Source organism: Mus caroli, unplaced genomic scaffold (genome assembly GCF_978045245.1).
Source record: "Mus caroli unplaced genomic scaffold, Mus_caroli_1 scaffold_7, whole genome shotgun sequence".
In the NCBI taxonomy this organism is placed as follows: domain Eukaryota; kingdom Metazoa; phylum Chordata; class Mammalia; order Rodentia; family Muridae; genus Mus; species Mus caroli.
The window spans coordinates 112,148,313-112,164,866 of NW_028227262.1; the positions used below are offsets into that span (position 1 = coordinate 112,148,313).

Below are 16,554 nucleotides of genomic sequence, written 5' to 3' on the forward strand. Positions count from 1 at the left end.
ACCTGTTAATTTGCTTTTAAATATTGCTTTGCTTTTCTTGTCAGAAATGGGTGAAATTACTTTTTGTATACTGTATTCTGAAATTTTCTGTTTCCTTTCTTGTTCCTTTTTTTTTCTTTCTTTTTTATGTTTTGGTTTTGGGGGGTTGTTTATTGCTGTTGTTGTTCTCAAGACAGACTCTTGTTATATAGCCCTGGCTGTCCTGGAATTCACTATGTAGACCAGGCTGACCTCTAACTCACAGAAATATGCCTGCCTTTGTTTCTCAAGTGCTGAGATTAAAAGCATTTACTGCTATGTCTGACTTGTATACTAATATTTTCAAATTAATCTAAAAGTCAAGTGTTATCAGAGTCAGTTGTTAAATATTCACATGTGTGAACCCAATTTTAAAACACAACCATTATGGTTATTAGTGAAAAACAAATACTAAGTAGTAGGGTATGGTGACACATTCACGTAATTCCAGTATAAAAAAGGCCAGAAACAGGAGAAGGCAGAGTTTAAGGCCAGCTGGGCTATAGGAGACACTGTCTTAAAATGTGATCTTAGCCCAAAGGCCAAGAAACAATAAACTCTGTCTCAGAAAACCAAGAACCAAACCAAACAGCAAAATGTTAATTATGTAAACTTATAATTACGTTATATTAAATACAAAAGAAATAAACGTTATAAGCTTTAGCATTTCCTAACTTACTGAAGTCCATTATAGGCTCTGTTCTGGAGGATGTTGTGAATCTTGCTGGAGGAGGAGGTCCTGGATAACCCTGTGCTAATGCTCAGCTTTTCCACTTTTGTCTGGTAAGGTCTCCCTAGAAGCTGGAAACAGCTATAGTGGGAGCATATGTGAAATATATATATATATATATATATATATATATATATATACACATATATACATATGTGTGTGTGTGTGTGTGTGAGCTGGAAAGATGCAATGGGATCCTCTCTAAAATCATGTGTGTGTGTGTGTGTGTGTGTGTGTGTGTACATGTGAATGCACTCATGCCAGGTTCAGAATGTCTGAGGAAGGGACAGTGTGATACCATGGACCAACCCAATCAGGTATGGGGGGGGGGTTCCCCCTGGGACAAGAGTCCTCAAAGGCTAGGTGGGTAAGGATTTGGCAGTGACAAACAGAAACAAACACAGAGGCAGTTTGAATCTGAAAGTATTTTGCAGCTCTCAAGCAAGGTTTTTAATTCATAAAGAAACAAGTATTACAACTCTTAGAAGATGTGTTCAGTGAAGCAATCACAGATATGATATCATCATTATCATTTGGCACAGAAAAACACAAAAATCATCCAAGTATTACAACCCTGAAAGGATGTTTTCAGTGGCATATTTCCAAGAACACGTTAATAAATTTTTATGGTCAGTTATTGTTTAATATCTAATACCTGATTTTTTGTAAATCTTCAAAGCATAAATTTAAACTATTTTAATTCTTTTTTTTAAGGCTTTCCTTACTATATACCAAAGCCCACTTCTGATGACACACTTGTAGCCATATGAAATTTTATTGTTGGGAAAGTTTTTAATCTATCATAATAGTATTATACAATTTTGTAAATGATTTATGACATAAAATGCTGGTTTTCCTGGCTAGTGACCCCATCTCAAGGGATAGTTTCTTATCCATTTTTCTAGCTTAAAATTTTAGATTAGGCTATCAGGAACATGTCATAAATAAGAAAAAGAATAAAAGAAAATAGAAGAGATAAATTGCCGTGAGATCTATGGCTCAATATTTTGTTCCAGCAGAGAGTTACACAACCAGTTCCAGGAGGCCTCTTTCTTTTGAAGTTTTTAACCTCAGTATATGGAACTTGTCATACAGATTCTACTGTGGTTGGTGTATCAGTGTGACACAGTTCCCACCCCTGGAGCAGAGCAAGTGAGACATGGGTCTCCTCAAGTGCTGATGGTGCTTTAGGTATAAGGCTTGTTTACACAATAATGTATGTATTTTTCTTGTTCCAGAGAATGCTCTCCCTGTCAAAGTCAATGAATTTATGATAATTAGAAACGGCACAAATCCAGGAAGTAAGAATGTGTCTAATGTTTCTTGGCAAAATGGTAATGCTGTGACTTTCAGGACAGCCCTTAAGGCTGTGAGAAAGAACTGAGAAAACATGAGTTTAAGAATATATAAACAAGATTTCTCAACTATGCAAAATATAAGGATGCAATGTGAATTGTATGAGGGAGGGGATTACAGACCTGAAAGAACAGAGGCAGCTGCACCAGTGAGTCAAGAAAGAGAAAGGAATAGTTAAAAAAACAAGGCTCATGGTTCAATTAATAAAGGAGCAACAGGAAGTGAGGGAGTGGTGATCTCAGAGTGGGATCCCACCCAGCTAAGCGTATTATTTGTGTTTACAAAGGCAGATGAATCTTTGAGCTCCAGGTCTGTCTCCACAGAAAGTTTCAGGACAGCCAAGCTTAGTCAGTGAAGGAGTTAGAAAACAGAAAGCTAACTTTCTCATATAAAAATAGCTTCTATGCATAGATTTGGCAGCCACAAATGCTGTGCCTAACAAACTGCATAGGATTTGCTATGTTAAAATAAGTACTTTCTGACTTGCCATGCTGGGTTCCTGACACTTAGGCACACCTGAAAGGATTGGGAAAGAGACTACAAGTGCCAGCTAGCAACCTAAGAACATGAAATCCAAAACAGCTCAGCAGTTGGAGACAGGATCTTTTCAGGCTCCATCTGTGCCCCTGGAGCTAAGGCTGTCCCATAGCCCTCTGCACCAAAACCCCACCCAGGAGAGAGCTGGTCTCCCCGGGAGTGCTGATACACCTAAGACCACAGGCTTACAGGCCCACAGGAGGGATAAGCTCCAGTCAGAGATAACAAGACCTACTAACACCAGAGTTAACCAGATGGTGAGAGGGAAGCACAAGAACCTAAGCAATAGAAAGGCTACTTGGCATAATCAGAATCTAGTTCTCCCACCACAGCAAGTCCTAGATACCTTAACACACTGGAAAAGCAAGTTTCAGATTTAAAAATCACATCTCATGATGATGATAGAGGACTTTAAAAAGGAAATAAATAACTCCCTTAAAGAAATACAGAAGAGCTTCCAGTTGGAGCCAGCCCTGAGCCACCTTGGGTTCAAACTCAGTAGATGGTCCCACCGCCCCTAGAGGACCCTCCACACCACAGGTGCCCTAGCACACCCAGGATCTTAGGATCACTGGTGAGCAGAACGCAACATCTGTTCCAAAACAATAGTGATGGGCCTGTGCCAGCAGGATCAGGGACACAGGAAACCAGCCCAACCAGGGGCATGGGTTCCTTCAGGTCAGTGCAAGACCTGGGCTGCCACGGACCACCCAAATCGGGTATGGTGGTCCCTGGAATGAGGTTCCTTGAAGCTAGGTGGGTAAGGATGCAGCGATGAGAAACAGAAAAAAAAAAACACACAGAGGCAGTTTGAATCTGAGTGTATTTTGCAGCTCTCAAGCAGAGGATTTTATACATTAAAAACATTTGGCACAGTAAAGCACAAAAATCATCCAAGCATTACAACTCTGAAACTATGTATTCAGTGAATCACAAACAGAACAGGTAACATCATTATAAATCATCAAAATATAACAATTCTAAAAGGACGTAGGGGGGGCTGTCGTCCAAGGCTAGTGGCAGGAGCAGGTTAATAAATCTTTAACAGTCAGTGCTCTCAACTGCTGAACAAACTTTCTAGCCCCATGGTCAATTATTATTTAACGTCTAGTGCCTGATTTTTTATAAATCTTCAATGTATAAATTTAAACTATTTTAATTCTTTCTAATTAAGGCTTTCTTTACCATATACCAAAATCCACCCCCAATGACACACGTGTAGTCATATGAAATTTTATTGTTGGGAAAAATTTTATCATATTGGTTTTGTAAATAATTTAGAAAGTAAAGCATGGAATCTGGCAGAGCCTGCCAAAAACCCCAGAGGACTCTCCACGCCTCTGGACCTCGGGATCACCTTGGGATCACAGGTGAGTGAAACACAACATCAACTCCAAAGAATCAAGGAGGGTCTTGTGCCAGCAGGAACAGGGACAAAGGAACCCCACTCAACCAGAGGCCGAGATTCTTTCTGGTCAGGCCAGTGCTGCCATCTTCCAAGTGAACCCAGCTGAGGGCATCTAGGGCCCCAGAGGACTCTCCAATCCACAGGACCCATAGCACACCCAGGACCTTGAGATCACTGGAGAGCATGTGGGCGACAGAAGCAACAGAGCTTCTTGGATATGGTCCCTTTGGGCCTTCATCCTTAGCCAGGAGGCAGATCTGAGATCCAGACCCCTTGGCACCTTCCTTGCCAGAGGAGAGTCGGCCTACGGAAAGGGGTGTGACCCCAGGACTCAGGAGGTGGATCAGAGCTCCAGACTTCTGGACACCTGCCCTGCAAGAGGAGAGCTTGCCTACAGAGAATGCTCTGACCACAGGGACTAAGGTGAGAGTTGGACTCCCAGGAGTGCTGACAGAGGCTAACAGAATCACAGGAGGATCAAGCTCCAGCCAGAGACAGCTAGAACATTAACACCAGAGATTACCAGATGACAAAAAGCACATGTAAGAATCTTACTAACAGAAACCAAGAACACTGGGCATCATCAGAATGAGTATGCCAACCACAGCAAGTCCTGGATACTCCAACACACCTGAAAACCAAGACTCAAATTTAAAATCATATCTCATGGTGGTGGTAGAAGATTTTAAGAAGGGCATTAATAATTCACTTAAAGAAATACAGGGGAACACTGCTAAACAGGTAGAAGCCCTTAAAGAATTACAGGAAAATACTGCTAAACAGGTAGAAAACCTTATAGAGGAAACACAAAATCCCTTAAAGAACTACAGAAAAACACAACCAAACAGGTGATGGAACTGAACAAAACCATCCAAGATCTAAAAATGGAAGTAGAAACAATGAAGAAAACCCAAAGGGAGACAACTTTGGAGATAGAAACCCTAGGAAAGAAATCAGGAACCATAGATGTGAGCATCAGTAACAGAATACAGAGATGGAAGAGAAAATCTCAGGTGCAGAAGATTCCATGGAGAACATGGACACAACAATCAAAGAAAATGCAAAATGCAAAAAGATCCTAACTCAAAACATCCAGGAAATCCAGGACACAATGAGAAGACCAAACCTACGGATAATAGGAGTAGATGAGAATGAAGATTTTTCAACTTAAAGGGCCAGCAAATATCTTCAACAAAATTATAGAAGAAAACTTCCCATACCTAAAGAAAGAGATGCCCATGAACATACAAGAAGCCTACAGAACTCCAAATAGACTGGGCCAGAAAAGGACTGCCTAGAATCTCACTTAGCTATATGTCAAAATATCAATCCTTAGGAGCACTTGTAATAAAGCAATATTAAGGGAAAGCAAACAGATCCATTTACCAACTAAAGCAAGGACATTGGAGCATTCTTTATATAGGATGCCACGATTCCAGGAGACTAAGTTTCCATGAACTTTTCGCCTCAGGACAGCACCCAGGTTTTCAAGGCCTGTCGCGCTTGTCACTACTGGAGTGGATGTAACACCTTCCGACACATAATAATCAGAACAACAAATGCACTAAATAAAGACAGAATATTAAATACAGGTCAAGTAACATATAAAGGCAAGCCTATTAGAATTACTCCAGTCCTCTCGCCAGAGACTATGAAAGCCAGAAGATCCTGGACAGGTGCTATACAAATCTTAAAAGAACACAAATGCCAGCCCAGGCTAATTCTCAATTACCATAGATGGAGAAACCAAAGTACTTCATGACAAAACCAAATTCACACAATATCTTTCCATGAATCCAGCCCTTCAAAGGTCAGGGAAATGCAAATCAAAACAACCCTGAGATTCCACCTCACACCAGTCAGAATGGCTAAGATCAAAAATTCAGGTGACAGCAGATGCTGGCAAGGATGTGGAGAAAGAGGAACACTCCTCCATTGTTGGTGGGATTGCAAGCTTGTACAACCACTCTGGAAATCAGTCTGGCGGTTCCTCAGAAAATTGGACATAGTACTACTGAAAGATCAAGCAATACCTCTCCTGGGCATATACCCAGAAGATGTTCCAGCTGGTAATAAGGACACATGCTTCAGTATGTTCATGACAGCCTTATTTATAATAGCCAGAAGCTGGAAAGAACCCAGATGTCCCTCAACAGAGGAATGGATACAGAAAATGTGGTACATTTACACAATGGAGTACTACTCAGCTATTAAAAACAATAGATTTATGAAATTCTTAGACAAATGGATGTATCTGGAGGATATCATCCTTAGTGAGGTAACCCAATCACAAAAAAACACACATGATATGCACTCACTGAGAAGTGGATATTAGCCCAGAAACTTAGAATATCTAAGATACAATTTGCAAAACACAAGAAAATCAAGAAGAAGGAAGACCCAACTGTGGATACTTCATTCCTCCTTAGAATAGGGAATGAAATACCCATGGAAGGAGTTACAGAGACAAAGTTTGGAGCTAAGACAAAAGGATAGACCATCCAGAGACTACCCCACCCGGGGATCCATCCCACAGTTAGCCACCAAATGCAGACACTATTGCATATGCTAGCAAATTTTTTCTGAAAGGACCCTGATATAGCTGTCTCATGTGAGGCTAGGCCAGTGCCTGGCAAATATAGAAGTGGATGCTCACAGTTATCTATTGGATGGAACACAGGGCCCCCAATGGAGGAGCTAGAGAAAGTACCCAAGGAGCTGAAGGGGTCTACAACCTTATAGGTGGAAAACAATATGAACTAACCAGTGCCCCCAGAGCTTGTGTCTCTAGCTGCATATGTAGCAGAAGATGGTTTAGTCAGCCATCATTGGGAAGAGAGGCCCCTTGGTCTTGCAAACTTTATGTGCCCCAGAACAGGGGAATGCCAGGGCCAAGAAGTGGGAGTGGGTGGGTAGGGGAACAGGGCAGGGGGAGGGTATAGGGGACTTTCAGGATAGCATTTGAAATGTAAATGAAGAAAATATCTAATAAAAAATTGGAAAAAAAAAAAGAAAGTAAAGCATTGGTTTCCCTGGGGATAAGGTCATGTTAGTGGCCCCGTCTCTAGTGATGGTTTCTTACCCATCATTCTCATTTAAGATCTTGGCCTCGGCCACCAGGAACATATAAATAAGAAAAGGAATAAGAGAAAACAAAACAGATAGATTGCTGTGAGAACTACGGCTCAATATTTTTTCTCCAGTGAAGAATTCTACAACCGTTTCCAGGAGGCCTCCCCCTTTTGAGTTCAATAGCCTCAGTCTGTGGTACTTGTCATACAGATCCTACTAGAGGTGGTGTGGCACTAGGCCACCTTGGACGAAAACTTGGTGGACAGTCCAACGGTTCCCAAAGGACTCTCCACACTGCAGGCACCCTAGCACGCCCAGGATCTTAGGATCACTGGTGAGTGGAACGCAACATCTGTCCCAAAACAATTGTGAGGGGCCTGTAACAGCAGGATCAAGGACACAGGAGCCCCACCTGACCAGCGGCTCAGGTTCCTTCTGGTAGGTGCTGGTCTACCTTGGTTTCAAACACATTGGACAACGCCACGGTCCCCAGAGGAGATATCACTTCCAGGCACGGTAACACACCCAGGATCTTAGGATTCCAGGATCCCAGGAGCTTAGTCACACCAGGATCTCTGGGTCTCAGAGGAAGCTTGACTGCCAAGAACACTGACACACCTAGAATCTCAGGTTCACAGAATCCCAGAATCACATTATCACAGAGAAAGCTGGACTCTGAGGAGTTCTGAATCAACTGGGATTACAGGAAGGACAGGCTCCAATCAGATATATTGAGGGCAGTGAGCACTTGAGATAATCAGATGGCAGGAGGCAAGCATTAGAACAAAAGCAACAGAAACCAAGGTTACTTGCCATCATCAGAACCAAATTCTCTCACTATAGCAAGTCCTGGATACACCATCACACCAGAAAAGCAAGATATGGATCTAAAGTCATTACTCATGATGATGATGGAGGACTATAAGAAGGAAATATATAACTCCCTTAAAGAAATACAGGAGAACACATCCAATCAGGTGAAAGAATTGAACAAAACCACCAAGGATCTAAAAATGTAAGTAGAAATAATAAAGAAACCACAAAAGGAGACAACTCTGGAAATAGAAAACCTAGGAAAGAAGTCAAGAGCCATTGATGCAAGCATAACCAACAGAATACAAGAGATAGAAGAGAGAATCTCAGGTGCAGAAGATACCATAGAAAACATTGACACAACAATTAAAAAAATGTGAAATGCAAAAAGATCCTAACCCAAAACATCCAGGAAATCCAGGACAATATGAGAAGACCAAACCTAAGGATAATAGGTATAGATGAGAATGAAGATTTCCAACTTTGTTGACCACGCTTTTTTGTTCCCCCTGGTAAGAACACACTCAGGGCAACCGGAATCTTCTGCGGCACAAGCTTTATTGCTTACCCCATCAGGAGCCAGTGGAGAAGAGAGCCAGAGAGAGAGAGAGATGGCGGAGCCCCCTCCCTTTTATGGAGGACTGTCCTCCGCCTCCGACGTGTCACTCCCTGATTGGCTGCAGCCCATCAGCCAGAGTTGTCGTCACGGGAAAGGCAGAGCACATGGGGTGGGAAACTACCCCAGCGCATGTGCAGATGGTTTGTTTACTACTTAGAACACAGGTGTCAGTGCCATCTTATAATGGCGAATGTGAGGACGGCTCCTTACATCTCCCCCTTTTCTTTTATTTAAGAGCAATAGGCCACCCATATTAATGAGAGTGGAGATAGAGGTCAAATCCCCAGTGTGTAAAATAGGGGCTTTACACAAAACCTCCTCCCAGGCTCATCACCCAAAGGGGTCTTGGTCCGCTCCCGTGTCGTTTTTCCTGGGGGAAGGACACTTGGACACTCAACCTTCTTGAAAGATGACATGTCTCCCTAGAATAGGCTCATAAATGCCACAGAGCCCTTCTACTGCAGTGCTTAGCCATGCAACTCTCTCGGGCTGCTGAAGCACACTCACTCTATCCCGTGCAATGAGACTAGCCTCGTGGGGTGCAAGAGCTGAGTGGCCAGCGACCTATTGCTTAAGCATAGATAACCATATATCAGGGGAAGAAGCACCATGTTCTAGTGCTGCAAGCGCCTGGGCAATAACCACCATGTCTCTCCTAATTTGGGCCTTAAGCTTACAGACCAATCAGAGAAGCAACACCAATCCACAGCAAAGAACAGCTCCAAATAATTCCACCCCCACCCATTCTTTAAAGAAGGAAAATGTTGAAAAGAGAGTCCTTAGGTCAGGGACAGGTCCAAGTGCGTGGGGCAAGTCTCAATTTTCAAAGGGTCTGTTCAAATTTAGCCGTCCAATTCTGTATCTCCCAATGCTGCTCTCCCTTTGTTGTTATCGCACTGGACATCACCAAGACGAGGGACATCAGTATTCCCTTGGTCAGTCTGGATTTTTCGGGTGAGTCTTTCTGGTATCCAAAATGGGTTGTCTTCATTCTGTGGAAAAACACAAACAGCTCCCCTGGATCTTATCAAAATAGGATCCGGGCCTTTCCATTTGTTATTTAAAACATCTTTCCATTTAACCATCTCTTTGGGCCTATCTGGCTCTGAACAATGTCGTTCAGCCGCTGTATCTTTGTTAATTGTCCAGTGGCTTCACCTGTTCGGGAGAGCGCCTTCCAGGCCTTAATAGCCGTGGAGGAAATTTGGGCATAAGCTCCCCAGTGATAATTTGTTTGATCAGCGGTATAAGCTCCCTGACCCGTTAACAGGTCAAAGGTCCAATCTCTCTGCTCTGGAGTCAAAGCAGCAGCATTTGCTCAGGCCTGCGTTTGTGCAGCCTCTTGCCATAGAGCTCTCCATTCCATATATTTGCCCGCACTGGGGAGAGCGGCTTTTGCAATCATTTGCCAGACGGCAGGAGTTAATGCCTCGCCAGCAAGCCTGCCTAACTGCACCAAGGTGAAATTAGCATTGGCTCCATATTTACGAACCGATTCGGCAAGCTCTTTAATCTGTGTATAATCTACCGGAGCGTGAACACACCCACCCTCAGCTCCTTCAAAGACCAGAAATGCCTGTTGTATCTTCCTTTGTGCCTCTCTTGAAATGAACGAGTCCACGCACTGCCTCTCTGCACAGGGCTGACGCACTACGCAGGGTGGGGGCTCCGCATAGGGCGGAGGTGCACTATGACTTTGAAGCCAACTGCCCAGAGGCCGAGCAGCAAGCTGGCCTTTGCCAGCCGCTTTTGGCTTCTTTCTTGACCTATAAGCTCGCATTTCTCTCTCATAACGAGCTGCTCCCTCCTCCAAGTCTGTTTTCTCAGAAGAGCTAATTCCTTTATCTGATTCACAGCTACTAAGAACTGGCTCTTTAAACTCATCTCTTTTCTCCTCTTTCCTTCTAATCTCTCCCCAGGTATTTTTCCCTGACATTAACTTTTCTTTTTTCCTTTGTTTTTTCTCCTCTTTCCTTCTAATCTCTCCCCAGGTATTCTTCCCTGACATTAACTTTTCCTCGGATTCAAGACCCGTGGAAAGGCCTGTATACTTATTTGGCGCGCCATGCTTTCTCTTTTTTCCTGCTCTCTCTCCCCGCTTTACTTCTGATAGACTGTCTTGAATTTTGTCCAGAATTCTCCACCCTGCCTTAACCACTTGTTGACATGTGAAAAGAAATAAAAGGGCTTTTAACACTAGAGAAAGTTCAAGACCAGACATACCTTGTAAAGCTGTAACAAACGCGCATCCGTTCCCCAGCTGAAGAGTTCTGAACCCACGCCGGATCCTTCTCAACAGTCTGTTTTGTGGGAACACTTCATTACCACAGTTCCCCAGCTGAAGAGTTCTGAATCCACACCGGATCCTTCTCAACAGTCTGTTTTGCGGGAACACTTCATTAACCGCTCCTTCCCCGTGATGCAGTAGCTCGCGGGTTTCGGCACCATTTGTTGCCCGCCGCTTTTTTGTTCCCCCTGGTAAGAACACACTCAGGGCAACCGGAATCTTCTGCGGCACAAGCTTTATTGCTTACCCCATCAGGAGCCAGTGGAGAAGAGAGCCAGAGAGAGAGAGAGATGGCGGAGCCCCCTCCCTTTTATGGAGGACTGTCCTCCGCCTCCGACGTGTCACTCCCTGATTGGCTGCAGCCCATCAGCCAGAGTTGTCGTCACGGGAAAGGCAGAGCACATGGGGTGGGAAACTACCCCAGCGCATGTGCAGATGGTTTGTTTACTACTTAGAACACAGGTGTCAGTGCCATCTTATAATGGCGAATGTGAGGACGGCTCCTTACATCTCCCCCTTTTCTTTTATTTAAGAGCAATAGGCCACCCATATTAATGAGAGTGGAGATAGAGGTCAAATCCCCAGTGTGTAAAATAGGGGCTTTACACAAAACCTCCTCCCAGGCTCATCACCCAAAGGGGTCTTGGTCCGCTCCCGTGTCGTTTTTCCTGGGGGAAGGACACTTGGACACTCAACCTTCTTGAAAGATGACATGTCTCCCTAGAATAGGCTCATAAATGCCACAGAGCCCTTCTACTGCAGTGCTTAGCCATGCAACTCTCTCGGGCTGCTGAAGCACACTCACTCTATCCCGTGCAATGAGACTAGCCTCGTGGGGTGCAAGAGCTGAGTGGCCAGCGACCTATTGCTTAAGCATAGATAACCATATATCAGGGGAAGAAGCACCATGTTCTAGTGCTGCAAGCGCCTGGGCAATAACCACCATGTCTCTCCTAATTTGGGCCTTAAGCTTACAGACCAATCAGAGAAGCAACACCAATCCACAGCAAAGAACAGCTCCAAATAATTCCACCCCCACCCATTCTTTAAAGAAGGAAAATGTTGAAAAGAGAGTCCTTAGGTCAGGGACAGGTCCAAGTGCGTGGGGCAAGTCTCAATTTTCAAAGGGTCTGTTCAAATTTAGCCGTCCAATTCTGTATCTCCCAATGCTGCTCTCCCTTTGTTGTTATCGCACTGGACATCACCAAGACGAGGGACATCAGTATTCCCTTGGTCAGTCTGGATTTTTCGGGTGAGTCTTTCTGGTATCCAAAATGGGTTGTCTTCATTCTGTGGAAAAACACAAACAGCTCCCCTGGATCTTATCAAAATAGGATCCGGGCCTTTCCATTTGTTATTTAAAACATCTTTCCATTTAACCATCTCTTTGGGCCTATCTGGCTCTGAACAATGTCGTTCAGCCGCTGTATCTTTGTTAATTGTCCAGTGGCTTCACCTGTTCGGGAGAGCGCCTTCCAGGCCTTAATAGCCGTGGAGGAAATTTGGGCATAAGCTCCCCAGTGATAATTTGTTTGATCAGCGGTATAAGCTCCCTGACCCGTTAACAGGTCAAAGGTCCAATCTCTCTGCTCTGGAGTCAAAGCAGCAGCATTTGCTCAGGCCTGCGTTTGTGCAGCCTCTTGCCATAGAGCTCTCCATTCCATATATTTGCCCGCACTGGGGAGAGCGGCTTTTGCAATCATTTGCCAGACGGCAGGAGTTAATGCCTCGCCAGCAAGCCTGCCTAACTGCACCAAGGTGAAATTAGCATTGGCTCCATATTTACGAACCGATTCGGCAAGCTCTTTAATCTGTGTATAATCTACCGGAGCGTGAACACACCCACCCTCAGCTCCTTCAAAGACCAGAAATGCCTGTTGTATCTTCCTTTGTGCCTCTCTTGAAATGAACGAGTCCACGCACTGCCTCTCTGCACAGGGCTGACGCACTACGCAGGGTGGGGGCTCCGCATAGGGCGGAGGTGCACTATGACTTTGAAGCCAACTGCCCAGAGGCCGAGCAGCAAGCTGGCCTTTGCCAGCCGCTTTTGGCTTCTTTCTTGACCTATAAGCTCGCATTTCTCTCTCATAACGAGCTGCTCCCTCCTCCAAGTCTGTTTTCTCAGAAGAGCTAATTCCTTTATCTGATTCACAGCTACTAAGAACTGGCTCTTTAAACTCATCTCTTTTCTCCTCTTTCCTTCTAATCTCTCCCCAGGTATTTTTCCCTGACATTAACTTTTCTTTTTTCCTTTGTTTTTTCTCCTCTTTCCTTCTAATCTCTCCCCAGGTATTCTTCCCTGACATTAACTTTTCCTCGGATTCAAGACCCGTGGAAAGGCCTGTATACTTATTTGGCGCGCCATGCTTTCTCTTTTTTCCTGCTCTCTCTCCCCGCTTTACTTCTGATAGACTGTCTTGAATTTTGTCCAGAATTCTCCACCCTGCCTTAACCACTTGTTGACATGTGAAAAGAAATAAAAGGGCTTTTAACACTAGAGAAAGTTCAAGACCAGACATACCTTGTAAAGCTGTAACAAACGCGCATCCGTTCCCCAGCTGAAGAGTTCTGAACCCACGCCGGATCCTTCTCAACAGTCTGTTTTGTGGGAACACTTCATTACCACAGTTCCCCAGCTGAAGAGTTCTGAATCCACACCGGATCCTTCTCAACAGTCTGTTTTGCGGGAACACTTCATTAACCGCTCCTTCCCCGTGATGCAGTAGCTCGCGGGTTTCGGCACCATTTGTTGCCCGCCGCTTTTTTGTTCCCCCTGGTAAGAACACACTCAGGGCAACCGGAATCTTCTGCGGCACAAGCTTTATTGCTTACCCCATCAGGAGCCAGTGGAGAAGAGAGCCAGAGAGAGAGAGAGATGGCGGAGCCCCCTCCCTTTTATGGAGGACTGTCCTCCGCCTCCGACGTGTCACTCCCTGATTGGCTGCAGCCCATCAGCCAGAGTTGTCGTCACGGGAAAGGCAGAGCACATGGGGTGGGAAACTACCCCAGCGCATGTGCAGATGGTTTGTTTACTACTTAGAACACAGGTGTCAGTGCCATCTTATAATGGCGAATGTGAGGACGGCTCCTTACACAACTTAAAGGACCAGTAAATATTTTCAACAAAATTATACAAAAAAAAAAAAAAAAAAAGAAAGAAAAGAAAACCTTGCCCAACCTAAAGAAAGAGATGCCCATGAACATACACGAAGTCTATAGAACTCTAAATAGTTTGGACCAAAAAAGAAATTCCTCCTGTCACATAATAATCAAAACACTAAATGCACAAAACAAAGAAAGAATATTAAAAGCAGTAAGGGAAAAATGTCAAGTAACATATAAAGGCAGACCTATCAGAATTACACCTGACTTCTCCCCAGAGACTATGAAAGCTAGAAGATCCTGGGCAGATGTCATGCAGACCCCAAGAGCACAAATGCCAGCACAGGCTATTTATTATACCCAGCAAAACTCTCAATTACCATAGATGGAGAAACAAAGGTATTCCATGACAAAACAAAATTTACACAATATCTTTCCACAATTTCAGTCCTTCAAAGGATAGTAAAGGAAAAATTTCAACACAATGAGGGAAACTAAGCTTGAGAAAAAGCAAGAAAGTAATTTTTCAACAAACCTAAAGAAGATAGCCACAGGAACAGAATTCCAACTCTAACAACAAAAATAACAGGGAGCAACAACGACTTTTCCTTAGTATCTCTTAATATCAATGGACTCAATTCCCCAATAAAAAGACATAGACTAACAGACTGGTTATGTAAACAAGACCCAACATTTTGCTGCATACAGGAAACCCACCTCAGGGACAAAGACAGACACTACCTTAGAGTAAAAGGCTGGAAAACAATTTTCCAAGCAAATGGTCCCAAGAAACAAGCTGGAGTAGCCACTCTAATATCGAATAAAACCAACTTAAAAACTAAAGTACTCAAAAAAGGTAAAGAAGGACACTACTTAACTCATCAAAGGTAAAATTTACCAAGATGAACTCTCAATTCTGAACATCTATGCTCCAAATGCAAGGGCATCCACATTCATTAAAGAAACTTTGTTAAAACTCAAAGCACACTTTGCACCTCACACAATAAATGTGGGAGACTTCAACACTCCACTCTCATCAATGGAGATCCTGGAAACAGAAACTAAACAGAGACACAGTGAAACTAACAGAAGTTAGGAAACAAGTGGATTTAACAGATAGCTATAGAACATTTCATCCTAAAACAAAAGGATACACCTTCTTCTTAGCACCTCATAGTACCCTCTCCAAAATTGACCGTATAATCCAAAGAGGCCTCACCAAAGAGGCCTCAGCAGACACGAAAAATATTGAAATAATCCCATGCACCGTATGAGATCACCATGGACTAAGGCTGATTTTCAACATCAACATTAATAATAGAAAACCCACATACATGTGGAAGCTGAACAACAATCTACTCAATGATAACTTGGTCAAGGAAGAAATAAAGAAAGAAATTGAAGACTTTTTAGAGTCTAATGAAAATGAATCCACAACATATCCAAACTTATGGGACACAATGAAAGCAGTCCTAAGAGAAAAACTCATAGTTCTGAATGCCTCCAAAAAGAAGCTGGAACAATACACGAGCAGTTTGTCAGCACACCTGAAAGCTCTAGAACAAAAGGAAGCAAATTCACCCAAGAGGAGTAGATGGCAGGAAACAATCAAACTCAGGGCGGGAATCAACAAAGTGGAAACAAAAAGAACTATACAAAGAACTATACAAACCAGGAACTGGTTCTTTGTGAAAATCAACAAGAGGGATAAATCCCTAGCCAGACTAAGTAGAGCGCACAGGGACAGTATACTAAAAGGGAGCTATAACAACAGAATCTGAGAAATCCAAAAAAAATCATAAGATTCCACTACAAAAGCCTATATGCAACAAAACTGGAAAACCTAGATGAAATGGACAATTTTCTAGACAGATACCAGGTACCAAAGTTAAATCAGGATCAGATTAACGACATAAACAGTCTCATATCCCCTAAAGAAATAGAAAAAGTCATTAATAGTCTCCCAACCAAAAAAAGCCCAGGACCAGATGGGTTTAGTGCAGAGTTCTATCAGACCTTCAAAGAAGACCTAATTTCAATACTCCTCAAACTATTCCACAAAATAGAAACAGAAGGTGCTCTACCCAATTCGTTCTATGATGCCACAATTACTCTGATACCTAAACCACACAAAGACACAACAAAGAAAGAGAACTTCAGATCAATTTCCCTCATAAATATCAATGCAAAAATACTCAATAAAACTCTCACAAACAGAATCCAAGAACACATCAAAGTGATCATCCACCATGATCAAATAAGCTTAATCCCAGGGATGCAAGGATGGTTCAATATATGGAAATTCATCAACGTAATCCATTATATAAATACATTCAAAGACAAAAACTACATGATCATCTCATTAGATGCTGAGAAATCATTCGACAAATTCCAACACCCCTTCATGATAAAAGTCTTGGAAAGAGTGGGAATTTAAGGCCCATACCTAAACATAATAAAAGCAATATACAGCAAAGCAGTAACCAACATCAAACTAAATGGTGAGAAGCTGGAATTAATCCCACTAAAATCAGGGACTAGACAAGGCTGCCCACTCTCTATCTATTCAATATAGTACTTGAAGTTCTAGCCAGAGCAATTAGACAACAAAA

General features: G+C 43.1%; 1 pseudogene; it reads left to right on the forward strand.

Annotated features, from left to right (window-relative positions):
* The first annotated feature begins 3,932 nt into the window (after nucleotides 1–3,932).
* LOC147004015 (large ribosomal subunit protein eL29 pseudogene) overlaps nucleotides 3,933–16,554 on the forward strand; it is a 55,906-nt pseudogene continuing 43,284 nt past the window's right edge.